Source organism: Hylobates moloch, unplaced genomic scaffold, assembly GCF_009828535.3.
Source record: "Hylobates moloch isolate HMO894 unplaced genomic scaffold, HMol_V3 SCAFFOLD_12, whole genome shotgun sequence".
Taxonomy (NCBI): domain Eukaryota; kingdom Metazoa; phylum Chordata; class Mammalia; order Primates; family Hylobatidae; genus Hylobates; species Hylobates moloch.
Window position 1 is genome coordinate 51108006 of NW_026652287.1, and position 15197 is coordinate 51123202.

Here is a 15197-nt window from a genome sequence, read left to right on the forward strand (position 1 = left end):
CACCACGCCTGGCTAATTTTTATATTTTTAGTAGAGACAAGGTTTCACCGTGTTGAGCAGGCCGGTCTTGAACTCCTGGCCTCAAGTGATCAGCCTGCCTCAGCCTCCCAAAGTGCTGGGGTGACAGGCGTGAGCCACTGCATCTGGCCTTCACCTTTCCCTTTTATCCTTACTTTTTTTTTTTTAGACCGGATCTTGCTCTATCGCCCAGGCTGGAGTGCAGTGGCGCGATCGCAGCTCACTGCAACCTGGACTTCCCAGGTGCAAGTGATCCTCCTGCCTCAGCCTCTCAAGTAGCTGGGACTACAGGTGCATGTCACCATGCAAGGCTAATAACTTTTTTTTTTTTTTTGAGACAGAGTCTTGCTGTCGCCCAGGCTGGAGTGCAGTGGCACGATCTCGGCTCACTGCAGGCTCCGCCCCCCGGGGTTCACACCGTTCTCCTGCCTCAGCCTCCCGAGTAGCTGGGACTACAGGCGCCCGCCACCTCACGTGGCTAATTTTTTGTATTTTTAGTGGAGACGGGGTTTCACCGTGTTAGCTAGGGTGGTCTTGATCTCCTGACCTCGTGATCCGCCCGCCTCGGCCTCCCAAAGTGCTGGGATTACAGGCGTGAGCCACCGCGCCCGGCCTCTTTTTTTTTTTTTAAGAGATGGGATCTTGCCATGTTGCCCAGGCTGGTCTCAAACTCCTGGGCTCAAGCGATCCTCCTGCCTCGGCTTCCCAAAGTGTTGAGATTACAAGTGTGAGCCACTGCGCCTGGCCTTATCCTTGCTTTTGAGGTGAGAAGATGGAGGTCCAGCATCCAGGGCCAGATTTGAGTCCACTGGGTCCTTTGTCTCTAGCCTCAGTAGCACTGGCCATGAAATGGGACTTTAGTCAACTGCAGGTGACCAAGAGCCAACCTTGCATCTCAGGCTGCTGGGCCCCTCTGAGCTCAGCCCCGGGGGCTTGTTGCAGGAAGGACCCTCACTTTTATTTATCCCCCCACCCCCATTGTATATGTAACTGTCTGAAACTCACTGTTAACCCCATAAGGAAAAATGTGCTTGGCTGGGCACCATGGCTTATGCCTGTAATTCCAACACTTCGAGAGGCTGAGGTGGGAGGATCACTTGAGGTCAGGAGTTCGAGACCAGCCTGGGCAACATGGTGAAACCCCCGTCTCTACTGAAAATACCAAAATCAGCCATACATGGTGGCGTGTGCCTGTAATCCCAGCGTCTCAGGAGGCTGAGGCAGGAGAATCGCTTGAACCCGGGAGGCAGGGGTTGCAGTGAGCCAAGATCACACGACTGCATTCCAGCCTGGGTGACAGAGTGAGACCCAGTCTCAAAAAAAACAAAACAAAACTCATTCAACTGTACTTTATTGGATATAAGTTACACCTTAATACACTTGACTCAAAATTTATGTATTTAATATTTTATTTTGAGAACATGAGAAAAAAAAAAAGTAACATGAGAATAAAATCCAGGCCAGGAGTAGTGGTTCACGCCTGTAGTCCCAGCACTTTGGGAGGTGGAAGGATCACGAGCCCAGGAGTTTGAGACCAGCCTGGGCAACGTAGGGAGACCCCCCCATCTCTATAAAAAAAAACTTTTTAAAATTAACCAGGTGTTGCAGTGGACACTCAGAATGTTACAGAATGGTTCTTGTGACTAGGCCTTTAGTCACAGCTACCTGAGAGGCTAAGATGGAAGGATCACTTGAGCCCAGAAAGCTGAGCCTGCAGTGAGCTGTGATGGTGCCACTGCACTCCAGCCTGGGCAACGGAGTGAGACTGTCTCAAGAAAAAAAAAGAAGGCCGGGCACGGTGGCTCACGCCTGTAATCCTAGCACTTTGGGAGGCCGAGGCAGGTGGATCACGAGGTCAGGAGTTTGAGACCAGCCTGGCCATCATGGTGACTCCCCATCTCTACTAAAAATACAAAAATTAGCCGGGCATGGTGGTGGGCACCTGTCCTACCAGCTACTTGGGAGGCTGAGGCAGGAGAATCACTTGAATCCAGGAGATGGAGGTTGCAGTGAACCGAGATCGCGCCATTGCACTCCAGCCTGGGTGACAGAGCGAAACTCTGTCTCAAAAAAAAAAAAAAAAGAAAAAGAAAAAGAAAAGGAAAAAAAAAAATTCAAATGCTTTATACAAAGTCTTCTGTTTTGGAAAACTTGTGTGATTAGTTCCAGCTCTGGAATGATGAAGAGTGGTCTCTTGCTACATACCCTAGCTATCCAGATGTGTCTGTTCATGTTCTTTTTTTTTTTTTTTTTGAGATGGAGTCTCGCTCTGTCACTCAGGCTGGAGTGCAGTGGCGTGATCTCGGCTCACTGCAAGCTCTGCCTCCCTGGTTCACGCCATTCTCCTCCCTCAGCCTCCCGAGTAGCTGGGACTATAGGTGCCTGCCACCATGCCTGGCTAATTTTTTTCTATTTTCAGTAGAGATTGGGTTTCACTGTGTTAGCCAAGATGGTCTCGAATTCCTGACCTTGTGATCCTCCCGCCTTGGCCTCCCAAAGTGCTGGGATTACAGGCGTGAGCCACCGCACCCGGGCTTCTTTTTCTTGCTTCAAAATAAAACACATCTGTGTTTTAAGTTACAAGTATTAATTTGCTATATTCAAAGTATTCATGAAACGTGAGCATACCATTAAAGAAACACAGAAAAAAAGGAGAAAACAGTCAATTTATTTATTTATTATTGAGACAGGGTCTCAGTCTGTCACCCATGCTGGAGGGCAATGGTGCAATCATGGCTCACTGCGGCCTCGACTTCCTGTCCTCAAGTGATCCTCTCGCCTCAGCCTCCCAAAGTGCTGGGATTACAGGAATGAGCCACCACACTCAGCCTTAAAGCAGTCAGTTTAGAAGTGGAGATAGTGTGGCGGTTACAGCCATACCGAATCAGGCACCATGGCTCCGGTTCCATGCGTAATAGCCCTGGAACTATCAGTCTGGATAAAACAGTCCTTTTTATTGATTTCTTTTTTTTTTGGTAGAGATGGGATCTTGCTATGTTGCCCGGGCTGGTTTTGTTTTTTTGTTTTTTTTTTTTTGAGACAGAGTCTCACTCTGTCGCCCAGGCTGGAGTGCAGTGGCATGATCTCGGCTCACTGCAAGCTCCACCTCCCAGACCTCGCCATTCTCCTACCTCAGCTGCTCCAGCAGCTGGGACTACAGGTGCCCACCACCACGCTCGACTAATTTTTTGTATTTTTAGTAGAGACGGGGTTTTACCGTGGTCTCGATCACCTGACCTCGTGATCCACCCGCCTCGGCCTCCCAAAGTGCTGGGATTACAAGCGTGAGCCACCATGCCTGGCCTGCCCAGGCTGGTCTTGAACTCATGGACTCATGCAATCCTCCTGCCTCAGCCTCCCAAAGAGCTGGGATTACAGGTGTGAGCCATGGTGCCCATCAGTCTGAGACATACAGATGTGTGCCTCAGTTTTCTCATCTGTACAATGAGGTTGTACAGATGAGAAGGTACAATGACCCCCTTGCGCATGGGGTAATTGTGAGGACAGGGTGGGTTGGGCCTGGTGCAGTGGGCATTGTCAGAGCGGGAGAAATAAGCCCCAGGTTGGATTTAGTGTCTTTTGTCTTCTCAGCTGCGTTCATTTGTTTTACACTGGTGTGAGCCAACCTAAAGTCTCACTCTGACATCTTGTCATCATCCAAATGACCAACTGCTAATCATCAAGCACTTCCCTGCCAGCGCAGCGAGGCAGCAGCAGCGATGTCCCAGGATCAGCCAGTTCCTGGTCACATCCCATTGCACACCCGCCCCTTTGAAATGTCCAGTCCTGGGGCTGCTTAGATTCTAGAACAATCTTGGGAGCGAGGAGCCCAGGCCAGGGTGGCGTCCTGTGGTCTTGATCCCGATACCTGCTGTTCCAGGGTCACTTGGAAGCTGGACTCAGTGTCCCAGTCGGGGAGCTGGTGGCTCAGGCAAAGGGATGCAGAGGAGCCCCGTTGGGGACTCAGCAATGTGCCCCTAAGGGAGCTGGATGCAGCACAGTGGCCCACGCCTGTAATCTCAGCACTTTAGGAGGCCGAGTGGGAGGATCAATTGAGCCCAGGAGTTCGAGACCAGCCTGGGAAACATGGCGAAACCTCATTGCTACAAAAATACAATATAGAGCCGGGTGTCGTGGTTCACCCCTGTAATCCCAGCACTTTGGGAGGCTGAGGAGAGTGGATCGCCTGAGGTCAGGAGTTCGAGACCAGCCTGGCCAACTTAGTGAAACCCCGTCTCTAATACAAATACAAAATATTAGCTGGGCGTGGTGGTGGGTGCCTGTACTTTCAGCTACTTGGGAGGCTGAGGCAGGAGAATCGCTTGAACTCGGGAGGCAGAGGTTGCAGTGATCCGAGATCGCGCCACTGCACTCCAGTCTGCGTGACAAAGCGAGACTCCATCACAAAAAAAAAAAAAAAAAAAAATTAGCCAGGCATGGTGGCATGCACCTGTGATCCTAGCTACTTGGGAGGCTGAGGCAGGAGAATAGCTTGAACCTAGGAGGTGAAGGCTGCAGTGAGCCATGACTGTGCCACTGCACTCCAGCCTGGGCGACAGAGCGAGACTCCGTCTCAAAAAAAAAAAAAAAGAAAGAGGAATAAAGGAATCAAAAAGTGTTTTCAACTCTGCAGGGAAACAGACACAAACTGTATTAAGAGAGATTAATGATGCAAGATGGATGTCCAGGACACACCTGCTGGGGGCCACAGTGGCTTAACTCCACTGTCTGTGGGGGCTTGGAGGTCATGGCAAGCACAGCAGTGAAATTCCTGCACCAGGAGGGGGCCCGGGCCATGGATGAGGAGTTGTTTCATGAGTACCAGCATGGCCCAACTTACAGAATTGGCTGGGCTCAGCTGTTCCACTGTCATTGCCAAGGCATATCCTCCCATATCCATGTCCAGGGCCCCTGCTACTGTTCCGATCATCCATGGCCCAGGGAATAATGGAGAAGGTAGCCTGCTCTGTGCTTGACACTCCAAACATTTTGGCCACCAGCCAATCATCTTTGACCCCAAAAGACCCAACAAGCCACTCTACACTATGCTGGTGACCCATCGTCAGGAAAGGGACATTCTTTTGCTTGGTGAAGTGCCCCCAGAGCCCATGCTGATCAATGAGCTGTATGGGCTGGGGGTGGATGCCATCTTTGCTTCAGCTTTAAGGGCAATGTTTGAAAGCCATTCTGTAACATCCTGAGTGTCCTGAATGGACTCACTGTGCCACTGCCAATGCTGACATTCCCTTGGAATGGGACTTGGAGAAGGAAAACTCTGGAGGGATCCAGCCAGACCTGCTTCTCTCCCTGATAGCACCCAAAAAGTCTGAAACCTAGTTTACAGATTGCTACCACTACTTGAGGGGTTGTTGACTGCCACCTGCTTTGGAAAAGAAGTACCAGCTAAAACCTACCATTGTACCCTAACCCTGAGTATGTCTCATCATCTGCAGTAAGGGAAGGTGGATGGACATTCTTCCCAATAAAGACTTAGTGCCTCTGTCTCCCAGAAAACACACACACATGCATACACACACACACACACACACACACACACACACACACAACACGGAGAGAGACTACTGAGGCTAAAGAGATGGTGGGCATACCATGTTCATAGACAGGAAGGCTGAGGTTCATAAAGATGCTGATTAATTCATTTAATAGTCCCAACCCACCAGAAAGAACCAATCTTGCAGATACCTTGATTTCAGACTTCTAGCTTCCAAAGCTGTGAGAGAATAAACATATTAAATTAATTTCCCCCTCTGTAGTTTCGACACAATCCCAATTAAAGTCATGTCAGAGCTTTCCCTGGAACTCAATATGATAATCGAAACATTTAACTGGAGCAGCAGAGGGTTGCAAATCATTGGGACATTACTGCAGAAGAACAGGGCGGTCCTACCTGACATACCAGATATTGGAACCCATGACAAAGCCTGTAATTAAGTCAGCAAAATACTGGCACAGAAAGAAGCACATTGACCAATGGATTAGAATTAAATGCCCACAGACAGCCCTATGCAGGTCAGGAATTTTGCTTCAAGAAGGAGACAGTCTGTCCCAGCAGTGGGGAGGGGAGGCTATCCCATAAAAGGATCTGGGAAATGGGAGACCATGTCGAAAACAATATTGGTTCTCTACTTCACACAATATGCAAAACAAAACTCCACATGGGTTAAGGAGTTACACCCAAAAATATAACAAAATTAACCTTTTTATTTTATTTTTTTACACAGGGTCTTGCTTTGTCACCCAGGTTGGAGTACACTCACTGCAGCCTCAAACTTACAGGTGCACATTACCATGCCTGACTATTCTTTTTTTTTTTTTTTTTTGGAGACAGGGTCTTGCTATGTTGCACAGGCTAGTCTTGAACTCCTGGTCTCAAGTGATTCTCCTGCCTCAGCCTCCCAAAGTGCTGGGATTACAGGCATGAGCCACTGTGCCTGGCCCAAAAGAAAGCTTTAATGTCTTGGTAGAAAATATAGGTGAACTTGAGGGCAAGGCTTGGTGGCTCATGCCTGTAATCCCAACATTTTGAGAGGCCAAGAAGGGAGGATCAATTGAGCCTAAGAGTTTGAGACCAGCCTGGGCAACATAGGGAGACTCCATCTCTACAAAATAAAATTTAAAAATTAGCTGAGTGTGGTGGTGCATCCTGTAGTCCCAGCTACTAGAGAGGGTAAGGTGAGAGGACTGCTTGAGCACAGGAGTTTGAGGCTGCAGTGAGCTATGATCATGCCACTGCACTCCAGCCTGGGCCATAGAGTGAGACCCTGTCTCAAAAAAAAAAAAAAAAAAAAATCCAGGTGCAGTGGCTTACGCCTGTAATCCCAGTACTTTAGGAGGCCGAGGCAGGCAGATCTCTTGAGTTCAGTAGTTCAAGACCAGCCTGGCCAACATGGTGAAACCCCATGTCTACTAAAAGTACAAAAATTAGCTGGGTGTGGTGGCGGGCACCTGTAATCCCAGCTACTCGGGAGGCTGAAGCAGGAGAATCTCTTGAATCTGGGAGGTGGAGGTTGCAGTGAGCCGAGATGACGCCACTGCACTCCAGCCGGACCACAGAGGGAGTTTTCACCTCAAAACAAAACAAGGCCAGGCGCGGTGGCTCACGCTTGTAATCCCAGCACTTTGGGAGGCCGAGGCGGGCGGACCACGAGGTCAGGAGATCGAGACCACGGTGAAACCCCGTCTCTACTAAAAATACAAAAAAAAAAAAAAATTAGCCGGGTGTGGTGGCGGGCGCCTGTAGTCCCAGCTACTTGGAGAGGCTGAGGCAGGAGAATGGTGTGAACCTGGGAGGCAGAGCTTGCAGTGAGCGGAGATTGTGCCACTGCACTCCAGCCTGGGCGACAGAGCAAGACTTCGTCTCAAAAAAAAAAAAAAAAAAAAAAAAAAAAGACTAGTTACAAATTAGGGAAAGATATTTGCAATATACTCAACAGATGGAGGAATACTATCAAACCTACATAAATAATTCCTATAATGCCGTCCAGGCATGGTGGCTCACGCCTGTAATCTCAGCACTTTGGGAGGCTGAGGTGGGTGAATCACCTGAGGTCAGGAGTTCAGGACCAGCCTGGCCAACATGGTGAAACCCCATCTCTATTAAAAATACAAAAATTAGCCAGGCATGATGGCAGGCACCTGTAATCCCAACTACTCAGGTGGCTGAGGCAGGAGAATCACTTGAATCCGGGAGGCGGAGAGTGCAGTGAGCTGAGATCATGCCACTACACTCCAGCCTGGGTGACAGAGTGAGACTTGGTCTCAAAACAAAACAAAAAGACAAGTTACAAATTAGGGGAAGATATTTGCAATATACCCAACAGATGGAGGAATACTATCAAACATATATAAAGAATTCCTGTAATGAACACCGCAAAGAACACAGAGTAGGATTTAACGAAGGAGGAAACACAAGGGGCAAAGAGATGATCAGCTTCTACTGGGGATCAGGAAGATGCAAATTAAAACATCAGGTAGATGGCCGGGCGCAGTGGCTCACGCTTGTAATCCCAGCACTTTGGGAGGCTGAGGCAGGTGGATCACGAGGTCAGGAGATCGAGACCACGGTGAAACCCCGTCTCTACTAAAAATACAAAAAAAAATTAGCCGGGCGTGGTGGCGGGCGCCTGTAGTCCCAGCTACTCGGAGAGGCTGAGGCAGGAGAATGGCGCGAACCCGGGAGGCAGAGCTTACAGTGAGCCGAGATTGCGCCACTGCACTCCAGCCTGGGCGACAGAGTGAGACTCTGTCTCAAAAAAAAAAAACCAAAAACACATCAGATAGATGCCATTTGATTGGCAAAAGCTACAAAATCCACCAATACCAAGTGTTTCCCAAGATGTATTCATGAGAAACTCACAAATGGCTGTGGGAGGGTGCATGGTGCTGACACTTGGGAAAAACCTCTGGAGTTTCTAAGTGTCTCTGAGTCCACAACCCACATGCTCCAGAAATCCCCAAAGAGAAATACATACCTTCCTGCTCCTGGACAGAGTGCTGGAGGTAGGCACTACCCTCTCAGACCTGGAGGACCTGCAGGAGGACAGGGGAGTTTTTACTTGGGGTTGGAAAGGGGACTGTGTAAGTTTCCTGGGGCTAATGTAACAAATTTGCACAACCTGGGGGACTCCAAACAACAGAAATTTATTCTCTCCCAGTTTTGGAGAGAAGTCTGAAATCAAGATAATTGCCAGGGTTGATTCTTTCCAGTGGCTTGAGATGTTTAAATGAGCTAATACCTGGTACACACTAAACACTTAGTATATGCTCGCTGGGAGAATAATAAAATGCAGGAATACAGCAAAGCATAAAATAAGCATTGATTGTTGATTGGATGAGTGATTAAGACTAAGTGAAGGGCCGGGTGCTGTGGCTGATGCCTATAATCCCAGCACGTTGGGAGGCCGAGGAGGCCAGTTCAGCTGAGGTCAGGGGTTCGAGACCAGCCTGGCCAACATGGCAAAATCCCATCTCTACCAAAAATACAAAAATTAGCTGGGCGTAGTGGCGCATGCCTGTAATCCCAGCTACTCAGGAGGCTGAGGCAGGAGAATCGCTTGAACTCAGGAGGCGGAGGTTGCAGTGAGCCAAGATCACGCCACTGCACTCCGGCCTGGGCGATGGAGTGAGACTCTGTTTCAAAAAAAATAAAATAAAATAAAAAATAAGTGGAGGCTGCAGGCGCAGTGGCTCATGTCTGTAATCCTGGCACCTTGGGAGGCTGAGGCGGGCGGATCACTTGAGGTCAGGAGTTTGAGACCAGCCTGGGCAACATCGTGAAACCCTGTCTCTACCAAAAATACAAAAATTAGCCAAGCGTGGTGGCTCATGCCTGTAGTCCTAGCTACTTTGGAGGCTGAGGCTGCAGTGAGTTTGAACCTGGGAGGCAGAGGTTGCAGTGAGCTGAGATCGCGCCACTGTACTCCAGCTTAAGCAACAGAGCAAGACTCTGTCTCAAAAAAAGTGGCGCATGCCTGAAAAAAACAAACAAGACTAAGTGGAGATGAGGGTTCAGTGCACCCCCATCCCCTGGCCCTGCTGCCCACGAGCCAGACCCTGAGCTGACAGATTGGTGCCCATTTCCTCTTATGGATTGATACGGGACTCTTACCTCTGGGTTTGCTCAGCCCAGCAGCAGGCAGTCAGAGCCAGAAGCTGTTTGCAAACCGAAACCGGTCTGCGGCTTGGGCCACCTACTTGTGAAACCAGCTGTCGCTGTTTCCTCCCTGTGAGAAAGTCCCCCAGTAAAGCTGCGCGGCGGAGAAGGAGGGTGGAGGAGGGCCGAGTAGCTTCCTGGGAGACCTTGAGGCGTGGCGGCGCTGCTCTGGACTTTGGTTTGCCCATCTGCAACTGGCACCATGGGGAAAGGGGATTGCAGGCTCCTGGCTGGGGAGTTTGGATTTGGGGATGCTGGACAAGTGACTTCACCTCTCTGAGCCTCAGTTTCCTTATCTGTGAACTAGTGAGAAACACATGGCCACCAGAGCTGCTGCAAAAGGGCATGTCCCTCTCTTCATTCAGGCCTTGGCCCCAAATGTCACCTATTCCAGGAAGCCCTCCAGGACTGCCAGATCAGGAAACACGCTCCCTCTGCTGCATCTGATCATGTATTCTACTTTATTCATTGCACTTTTCAACACCTGATTCCACATTACAGATGCATCGCTTCAGGTGCATAACGTCCTCTGGGTCCCACCTTTGTCCCCAGACCATGAGTCCTACAAGGGCAAGATTGCTCTCAATTGTCCCCAGCTGTGTCCCCAGACCACAGCCCAGGGTCTAAAGCACAGCAGGCATCTGGGGAAACACTTCTTTTTATCAGCATATGATTATCTGTGAGCACACTCATTAAGCCCCAGCTGTGTACAGGAGCCGGAGACACCACCATGAATGAGATACAAATTCCTTTTTTTTTTGGATGGAGTCTCATTCTGTTGCCCAGGCTGGAGTGCAGTGGCACAATCTCAGCTCACTGCAACCTCCACCTCCCAGGCTGAAGTGATTCTCCTGCCTCAGCCTCCCAAGTAGCTGGGATTGGTAGCTGGGACTACAGGCTCCCACCACCACACAGTTAATTTTTCTATTTTCAGCAGAGATGAGATTTCACCATGTTGGCCAGGCTGGTCCTGAACTCCCGACCTTAAGTGATTTGCTCACCTCAGCCTCCCAAAGTGCTGAGATTACAGGCATGAGCCACCACGCCTGGCAGAGATACAAATTCCCGATGGCAGAGGAGGGAGAGAGAGTGTGGGTGACGATATTTGAACTGAGACCCAAAGGAGGTAAGGGAGACATATGGGCGTCTCTGGGAAGATGGTCCCCGGGAAAGCACAGCCTTTGGACAGGCCCCGAGGCAGGAGCCTGTCTGACTCACTGGAGGAGCTTGGAGGAGGCTGAGGCGGCCTAAGTCGATTAAGCAGGGTGCGGAAGGAAGAGGCGATGGTGCCGTGAGACCAAGCAGGGCCTTGAGGTCTGGGGGAGAACTTTGGCTTTTACTCTGAGGAAGGTGGGAGCCACAGAGGTTTCTAGACAGAAGAAAGACAAGCTGGACTCAGGATACCAGAGTGGGGGTATCTGTGGGGGATAAAGGGAGAAGCGAGGAGACCACAGAGGGGTGCCTGTGCTGGTCCTAAGGAGCAATGATAGTCTGGACCAGGTAGGAGGGACCTTCATGAGAAGGGATCGGATGTGGGAGCAATTTTGACAGTGGATGGATGGAGGAAGAAGATTCAGGGGCACCAGTGCGAGCCCATCTCACAAGGGAGGAAACTGAGACTCTGGGGGCAGAGGGATCTCAGTAAAGGAGAAACTGGAAGAAACCGGTGGGACGTTCAGAGGTGACCAGGGTCCAGGAGGGAGCCCCTGCACCTCCCTGAGTCACAGAGATTGCCAGCTTCCTCCTGATGCAACCTGACCTTCCACCTCTCTGGTTTTTTTGTTGTTTGTTTGTTTTATTGTTTGTTTGTTTGTTTGTTTGTTTTTTGAGATAGAGTCTCACTCTGTCACCCAGGCTGGGGTGCAGTGGCACGATCCCACCTCACTGCAACCTCCACCTTCCATGTTCAAGCAATTCTACTGCTTCCGCCTCCAAAGTAACTGGGATTACAGACGCACACCACCATGCCCGGCTAATTTTTGTATTTTTAGTCAAGACGGGGTTTCGCCATGTTGGCCAGGCTGATCTTGAACCCCTGACCTCAAGTGATCTGCCTGTCTTGGCCTCCCAAAGTGCTGGGATTACAGGCGTGAGCCACCGCACCCGGCCTCTCTTTGATTTTATCTCTATAATTTCCATCCCTGTCAGAGGGAAGAGGCTCCACCACCTACAGACACCGATAGGCTTGACTCAGCTTCCCACAGATTCATTTACTAACCCCCAAACCCCAAGACATGGGCACCAACCCTGTTTTACAGATGGGGAAACTGAGGCTCATATAGGCGAAGTGGTTTTCTAGGTTGACTAGTGGCAGAGTCAGGGTTAGAACCCCGAGCCTTGGCTCTAGACCCCTGCTCTTGAGATGGCACTCTGCTGGGGGTCATCAAACATTCCACCCGAGATGCATTATTCAGTTCCCAGCTTCTGAGTACTTGGGCTTGGGTGGGAGGCCCCTGCAACGTGCTAAAAATCCAGGTTTAGGCATTTTTTTAATTAAAAAAAATTTACTTATCATCCAGGCACGGTGGTTTACGCCTGTAATCCCAGCACTTTAGGAGGCCAAGGTGGGCAGATCATTTGAGGTCAGGAGTTCAAGACCAGTCTGGACAACATGGCGAAACCTCATCTCTACTAAAAATACAAAAATTAGCCAGGTGTGGTGGCACATGCCTGTAATCTCAGCTACTACAGAGGCTGAGGCAGGAGAAATCGCTTGAACCTAGGAGGCGGAGGTTACGGTGAGCCGAGATCCTGCCACTGCACTCCAGCCTGGGCAACAGAGCAAGACTTCATCACAAACAAATGAACAAACAAAACTTATTTATTTATTTTCTAGAAACAAGGTCTGTCTTGCTCTATCACCCAGGCTGGAGTGCATTGGCATGATCACAGCTCATTGCAGCCTCAAACTCCTGGACTCAAGCGATCCTCCTACCTCAGCCTCCCCAAGTAGCTGGGACTACAGGCACCTGCCACCATGCCCAGCTACATTTTTTCAATTTTTTGTAGAGGCAGGATCTCACTATGTTGCCCAGGCTAGTCTCAAACTCCTGGGCTCAAGCAATCCTATAGCCTCGGCCTCCCAAACTGCTGGGATTACAGCCTTGAGCCACCAACCTTAGCCAGATTTAGATTTGTATGGCCTTACGTTTCTGAGTTTGTAAGATTATATACGATTCATTTGTTCATTCATGTTCATTCATTCCTGGCCACCTCCAGGTGCCTGCCTTATTTGGGGTGATGCTTAAGGCCGCAGCTTGGGAAGGTCCAGGCTGGATAGAGATATTCTTGTTCCCATAGGGTCAAGGCTAGGCTGGAGGGAGGTACCCAGGGCTGGGGGTCCCCAGTGATCCAGGAAGTGGGGAGCTTGCTGAAGAAGGGAACCTCATGCCAAGGGCCTGGGTCCCTTCCTCCTCATGCCCACCACCCCCATGACGAAAGCCAGAGAGGATGAGGGCAATGTGGGGCTTCCAGACCCCAAATCTGATCCTGGTGCCTGTGGAACCCCAGAGCCTGCCACAGTGTCTCTGGTGATCCTTGAAAAGTTCCAGCATATTTTGGGAGTACTCAACACCAACATCGATGGGTGGCGGAAAATAGCCTTTGCTATCACTGCCATTAAGGGTGTGGATGGAAGATATGCTCATGTGGTGTTGAGGAAAGCAGACATTGACCTCACCAAGAGGGCGGGAGATTCACGGAGGATGAGGTGGAATGGGTGATCACCATTGTGCAGAATCCACAGCAGTACAAGATCCCAGACTGGCTCTTGAACAGATAGAAGGATGTAAAGGATGGAAAATATAGCCAGGTCCTAGCCAAGGGTCTGGACAACAAGCTCCGTGAAGACCTGGAGCAACCGAAGAAGATTCCGGCCCATAGAGGGCTGTGCCGCTTCTGGGGCCTTTGTGTCTGAGGCCAGCACACCGAGACCATTGGCCGCCATGGCCGTAGCCGTACCGTGGGTGTGTCTAAGAAGAAATAAGTCTGTAGGCCTTGTCTGTTAATAAGTAGTTTATGGCCGGGCGCGGTGGCTCATGCCTGTAATCCCAGCACTTTGGGAGGCCGAGGTGGGCGGATCATGAGGTCAGGAGATTGAGACCATCCTGCTAACACGGTGAAACCCTGTCTCTACTAAAAATACAAATAATTAGCCAGGCGTGGTGGCACACGCCGGTAGACCCAGCTACTCTGGAGGCTGAGGCAGGAGAATCTCTTGAACCCGGAAGGCAGACGTTGCAGTGAGCTGAGATCGTGCCACTGCACTCCAGCCTGGGCAAAAGAGCAAGACTCTGTCTCAAAAAAACAAATAGTTTATATACCAAAAAAAAAAAAAGGAAAAGAAAAAAAAGCTGAGCCCAAAGCCTCGCCCTAAACGTCACCTCCGGTCCCCATTCCTGGCTTGCACCAAGCAGCAGCCAACACCACAGGGACGTGGCCTGGGCTTCCCGCCAGACTGCCTGCTGGAAAACCAGCTCTGGGAGGTGGGGGTGTCACCATCCAGTATGTGAGGGTGGAACCTTCTGGGCTGACCATTTATGGGACAGGCCCCTAGAACCGGAGGCCCAGGACAGCCGGAGAGCCACAGAGCCCAGCAGCTGGACCAGGGTGACCGTGATGCCACTGGGGCTGGACACCTGCACGAGACTCTTCAGGAATAAGACCCTATTTCCCCACCTAAAAATGGAAGTGGGGCCAGGCACAGTGGCTCACGCCTGTAATCCCAGCACTTTGGGAGGCCGAGGCAGGTGGATCATTTGAGGTCAGGAGTTCGAGATCAGCCTGACCAACATGGTGAAACCCCGTGTCTACAAAAATACAAAAACTAGCCAGGCATGATGGTGGGGGGCCTGTAATCCCAGCTACTCAGGAAGCTGAGGGAGGAGAATCACTTGAACTGGGAAACAGAGGTTGCAGTGAGCAGAGATTGTGCCACTGCCCTCCAGCCTGGGCCACAGAGCAAGACTCTGTCTCCAAAAATAAAAAAAGAGACAAAGAAACAGAGAAACAAGGAGAGACAGAGGCAGTGAGAGACAGAGACACAGAAAGATACACAGGGAGAGACAGAGACAGGTGAAACAGAGACAGAGATGAGACAGAGACACAGAGAGACAGAGACACAGAGAAACAGGGAAAGAGACAAAGGGAGACACAGGGAGACAGAGATAGAGAGACAGAGACAGAGACAGAAGTGAGACAGAGAGATGGGACAAAGAGACAGAGAGAGAGACAGGGAGAGAGATGAGAAATGAGACAGGCAAAGAGAAAGATGACACAAATATTTTGGGAGGCTGAGGGGGGAGGATTGCTGGAGGCCAGGAATTAGAGACCAGCCTGGGCAACATAATGAGACCCTTATCTCTACAAAAAGAAAAAGAAAAAAAAAAGATGGCATAGAAAGAGACAAGGAGAGAGACAGAGAGACAAGACACAAAGAGAGAGAGACAGAGAGAGAGGCACAGGGAGAAAGAGACAAAGACAGGAAAGACAAGCCAGGCGCGGTGGC

The 15197-nt window shown here is 50.3% G+C and overlaps 2 pseudogenes; both read left to right on the top strand.

Moving 5' to 3' along the window:
• Positions 1-4765: 4765 nt before the first annotated feature.
• Positions 4766-5512, top strand: LOC116479535 (NAD(P)H-hydrate epimerase-like; annotated as a pseudogene).
• A 7610-nt stretch (positions 5513-13122) lies between these two features.
• On the top strand, positions 13123-13676 carry LOC116479536 (small ribosomal subunit protein uS13-like; annotated as a pseudogene).
• The last annotated feature ends 1521 nt before the right edge of the window (positions 13677-15197 follow it).